This window comes from Podarcis erhardii, assembly GCF_964252035.2.
Source record: "Podarcis erhardii genome assembly, chromosome: 14".
NCBI classification, from domain to species: Eukaryota; Metazoa; Chordata; class Lepidosauria; order Squamata; family Lacertidae; genus Podarcis; species Podarcis erhardii.
Window position 1 is genome coordinate 8,300,641 of NC_138503.1, and position 6,000 is coordinate 8,306,640.

A 6,000-nucleotide genomic window follows, 5' to 3' on the forward strand; every position below is an offset into this window, starting at 1 on the left:
AATTATAAAAGAAAATTTGGTATAAAAATTATAAGAATTTAAGTGTATTGAGGTATAAGATCATAAAAATAAGACAAAAATTAAGCAGAAGTAATAAATATTTAAAGAAACAGAAGGGGAAGCTGAGGGAAGTCATATGGAGGGTTTTCTTCTTCTTTTTTGTCTATATGACAAATGGTGTACTGTGTTATTTGATTGAATATTGTAAAATCCAATAAAGTTTATTTTTTAAAAAGGGACCCATTTTTCTCTTTTGATTTACACTTAACAGTGCTAATAATGCACATTATCTAATCTAAAAATGGAAATACAGAGCGTCATATACTTCATGTTACCTTAGCATTACTGTTAAAGGAAATCCAGTCCTGCAATGTGGCAGGACAGAGGCGTGAGGATAGGACTGGCCAGAAATCTATATCTTTTTATATATATATATAAATATTTATTAAAATTTTTAAATATAAATGCACAAATAATAAACAATCTTATTTCTGTCACAAGCATAATTTCATCACTTCTTTGGACTCCCTCGCGTCTCCCGCTCCCATTTACATCGTTAAAAGTTTTTTCCAAACAAATTATCAACTTGTTTACAATCTCATGTCCACTCATTCAAATATAATCTAACACTTTTTCAAAAAAATTTTATATTTTCTTTAGTCTCACTTATCATCAAATTTAAATCTAATTTAGTGGTGGCCAATTTTTTATAATCTAGCATCCTTCTTAACATTCAACCAAATTACAATGTTTTTGTAGATACATCTTAAATTTCTTCCAGTCTTCCTCCATCTTCTCTTCTCCCAGATCACGGATTCTGCCAGTCATCTCGGCCAGTTGCATATAGTCCATCAGCTGCATCTGCCACTCTTCCAGTGTGGGTAGATCTTGAGTTTTCCAGTTTTTTGCGATGAGTATCCTTGCTGCCGTTGTTGCATACATAAAGAATGTTCGGTCCTTCTTTAACACCTTCTGGCCGACAATATCCAGAAGGAAGGCCTCTGGTTTCTTAGTGAAGGTATACTTAAATACCTTTTTCAGCTCATTATATATCATTTCCCAGAAGACCTTCACCTTAGGGCATGTCCACCAGAGGTGAAAGAATGTTCCTTCATTTTCCTTACATTTCCAACATTTATTATCAGACGAATGGTATATTTTGGCAAGTTTAACTGGGGTCATGTACCATCTATATATCATTTTCATTACATTTTCCTTCAAAGCATTACATGCGGTGAAGTTCAGCCCAGTGGTCCACAACCTTTCCCAGTCCTCAAACATAATGTTATGCCCAATATCCTGTGCCCATTTTATCATGGCCGATTTAACCATTTCGTCTTGTGTATTCCATTTTAACAGCAAGTTATACATTCTAGATAGTACCTTAGTCTTTGGTTCTAACAATTCTGTTTCTAACTTCGATTTCTCCACCTGGAACCCTAACTTTTTGTCATTTTTAAAAACTTCTTTAATCTGAGCATAATGTAACCAGTCTCGCACCTTATCCTTCATTTTCTCCAAACTCTGCAATTTCCAATTGTCTCCATCTTTTTCTAATATTTCCCAATATTTTTGCCATTTGGCCTCCATATTGGGTCTTTTTCGGGCCTTAGCCTCCAGAGGTGAAAGCCACCTTGGAGTTTTATTTTCCAATAAGTCTTTATATTTTGTCCAGACATTAAACACTGCTTTCCTGACAATATGATTCTTAAAGGCCTTATTGATCTTAACTTTGTCATACCATAAGTATGCATGCCAACCAAAAGCATTGTTAAAACCTTCCAGGTCCAGTACGTCAGTGTCTTCGAGAAGTAGCCAGTCTTTTAGCCAGCTGAAAGCTGCGGCTTCATAGTACAACTTTAAGTCTGGCAGGGCAAAGCCCCCTCTTTCTTTCACATCTGTTAATATCTTAAACTTAATTCTGGGCTTTTTACCCTGCCAGACAAATTTAGATATATCTTTCTGCCACTTCCGGAAGCACTCCGTTTTGTCCACAATCTGTAGTGTTTGAAACAAAAATAACATTTTTGGCAATACATTCATCTTAATAGCAGCAATTCGGCCTAACAAAGAAAGCTTCAATTTTGTCCAACTATCCAAGTCTCTCTTAATTTCAGACCAACATTTTTCATAGTTATCCTTGAATAGACTCAGATTTTTTGCTGTTATGTTTACCCCTAGGTACTTTACCTTTTTAACCATAGTTAGTTCTGTTTCTCTCTGAAACCGTTCTGACTCTGTATCTGTCAAATTTTTCCCCAGCACCTTGGTTTTCTGTTTGTTTAATTTAAATCCCGCCACCCGACCAAAGTCCTGAATCAATTGTAATACTCTTTTCGTACTAGATTCTGGCTCCTGCAGGGTCAAAACTAGGTCATCTGCAAAAGCTTTAAGTTTGTATTGTTTCGCTCCGACCTGAATCCCTTCCACCAACCGGTCCCCTCTGATCATGTTCAAGAGCACCTCCAGAACCGAGATAAATAACAGAGGGGAGATCGGGCAGCCTTGTCGTGTTCCTTTTTCAATTTTGAACTCTTCTGTAACCACATTGTTAACTATCAATTTGGCCTTTTGTTCTGAATATATTGCATCAATCCCATTCTCAAACCCCCGTCCCACTCCCATTTCTTTTAAGTTTCCCTTCATAAATTTCCAAGAAATATTATCAATAATATTTCCCAGAAATCTATATCTTATTTATAAAATGGTTCGTGGCTTTCTCCTACACTGCACCACCCACTGAAACTAATAAAAGAGCATCTCATCAGAATAACACGTCTTAGTCCAGACACACATGCTGTGCTCCTTTGGTCTGGTCAGCCTGAACTAGAATCCAGTGAAACAGCAACCACTTTGCTGCAATACACCTGGATGGCCTCAAAACTCATGAGTAGGTCCCTAAATAATAATAATAATAATAATAATAATAATAATAATAATAATAATAATAATAATAATTTATTTATACCCCGCCCATCTGGCTGAGTTTCCCCAGCTACTCTGGGCGGCTCCCAATCAAGTGTTAAAAACAATACAGCGTTACATATTAAAAACCTCCCTGAACAGGGCTGCCTTAAGATGTCTTCTGAATATCAGGTAGTTGTTTATCTCTTTGACATCTGTTGGGAGGGCGTTGCACAGGGTGGGCGCCACTACCGAAAAGGCCCTCTGTGTGGTTCCCTGTAGCTTTGCTTCTCTCAATGAGGGAACCGCCAGAAGGCCCTCGGCGCTGGATCTCAGTGTCCGGGCTGAATGATGGGGGTGGAGACGCTCTTTCAGGTATACCGGACCAAGGCCGTTTAGGGCTTTAAACCTACCCTCTGGCTGAAGACCTACAGCCTATATTATGTCAATACCAAGGGCAGACGTATATAAACTGGGGCTGGGTGGTGGGAACCACAGACAGATACATACTTGAACAGTTATCCTCAGCTGGATCAACCTGAACTGGCCCAATTTGGTTCAGGATATGGCGCACAGCCCCTAATTGGTAGGTGTTATAACAGTTCTGCCTGAGTGGGTAATGAAGAATGAATTTGCATGAGGGTCTGGATGATGTCTGTGGTCCCTGCGTGCCTCAATACTCTTGGCTGCATTTTCTGGCCTGTATTTGAGACCAGGTGTGTGCAAGGAAGAAAGCCATCTCAGACGGCTTGGGGAAAAACCTGCATATAGGGCAAGGAATGCTAAGAGTTTCCAGCATTTGTCCATTGTGAAGAAAGCTACCAGGCTCTCAGGATGGTTAAGGAAACACTTCTTATTTATCCCCCAAAATATTTATTGCCCTGAGCCTACCGTGAAACGGGGGGTTTGCACCGCCAGATGTTGCAGGGGGTCATTTGACGGTGTTTGGCACTGTTTTCGACGTCAGGTTTTTTGTGAAACCGTGACCCTGCAGGTTAGGGCAATGCGGGCTCATTTTATGGCCTATTGTAAAACATGGGGTTTGCACTGGCAAACATTGCAGGGGGGCATTTGCCGTTGTTTGGTGTTGCTCTCAAGTGTATCGGATACCAGGTTTTTGGCGAAACCACGACCCCGTGGATTAGGGTGTCGTGGGCTCATTTTATGGCCTACCATGAAATGTGGGGTTTACACTGCCAAACATTGCAGGGCGCAATTTGCCAGGTGTTTGGCACTGCTTTCAAGTGAATCCAACATTGGGATTTTGGTGAAATCGTGACCCTGCAGGTTAGGGTGCTGAGGGCTCATTTTACGAAGTACCATGAAATGTGGGGTTTGCACTTCCAGATGTTGCAAGGGGCCCTTTGCTGGGGTTTGGCGTCACTTTCGAGTGAAGTGGACGTCAGGTTTTTGGCAAAACCGTGACCCTGCGGGTTAAGGGGCTGAGGACTTGCAGTAATTAAGGTCCGCTGGAAAAGGTATGACACAAGATGTCAGGACTGCATAAAGGAGTATAACAGTATTTTCTTTTTCATTTCTGTTCTTTTCCAGGTTATTTTTATTAATTTTCCAAATTATTAAAAATCAAACCAAATTACTTAAATTTAATACAATTTCCTAAAATCAGGTTTCCTGCTCCTGTTGCAAACATATGTCAATCATTTCCTCCCATAGCTGCACCATCTTATTTAGTGTCCAGTTGTCAACCTTCATTTGCCATTACATCATTCTTGCAGCATTTTTCCTCCTTACAAACAGTGCCTCTGTTACATCTTATAAATATAAAATCCATTTCACTGTGTAGTCCTTAATACACATTTTTGTTTCGGATCTAGTGTGCTGGGATAATTAATTACTATCTTCCATTGTTCAGTTCTTTCCAGTGTTTATCTGGATGGTAGAAAGTCACATTCCATTCCTTCCACTGTTCACCAACTAGCATATGGGCTATGGCCATAAATAACTCATAGAGAAACATGTCCGGTCTCTGCCATTAAAATTCCACTCTGGAGTTCTTCCTTGGCACACAGTTATAAACATAATCTTTTCTCAAATTCAGCCTCTTGCTGGATCTACAGTCATACCTCCGGTTGCGAACTCACGTGCGGGAGGCACGTTCGCAACCCGCAGTGTTCGTAGCCTGGAGCGCCGTGTCTGCACTTGCGCGTGACGCAATTCAGTGCTTCTGTGCATTATGTCATTTTGTGCTTCTGCGCATGTGCAAGCGCCGAAACCATTCAACCTCGGTCGAGGGCATAACAAAACGTTAAATTCCTTGCTGAGCATAAATCTAAAGCCCCTCCCCTCTTTTTCACAGTGACAGACAGAATAACATAGTCGTGGCTACACAAGTCTCTTTCATTTTGCAGGGGAGGACAAGAAGAGAGAAGACCATTTGAAAACCAAATGAAAGCACAAAGCACCTTGTCTTCCCCCTTCCTTTCCCGGCTGTTGTAAGGATTCTCAAGCTTCAAAGAAAACCTTCAAAGAGCCAAGCCCAGCCCTTTTGGCAGCTGACTGCAGTCTATTAGCATATGTCCATCCAGGAGCGCCTCTTGATTAATGCCAATTTTCCAAATTATGGAAGAACCAACCAGAAATCATGTCGGAGACGGAGGCTCATCTATGGCAGGGACACAGGCCCAGGTCACACCTGTTCTGCCTTTCAAGTTAGCATACATGGGCTTAAGCGGGCTGCAGTGAGCTCCGCAGACCCCACTGGGGAACAGTGTCAGGATTTTTACCTCATAAATCCTGGCTTTCCCCAGCCTGAACCTCCCTGCTGCCCGCGGAGGGCAACGAGGAGCAACCACCATTGATTCGTGACGTAGCTGGAAACCCAGAGTCTAACAGTGTTTTTTAGGCCCTGGAAAAAGTAGAAATAACTGTAGGGGGGCTCAGTGGCTGGTAAGGATGCTCTCTTGGTGATGTGACAGCTCTAGAATTATTATTTTTGGTGGGGGCTTGGGCAGATATCCCCTGTGGGCCATCCTTGCAGGGGGATTGTGTTTTTGGGGTGGGGGTTGGTGGAGGGTGTTCAGACCTCCCCCACAACATTCACACATAATATACATAGAGTCCAGTAGACCTCTAGGT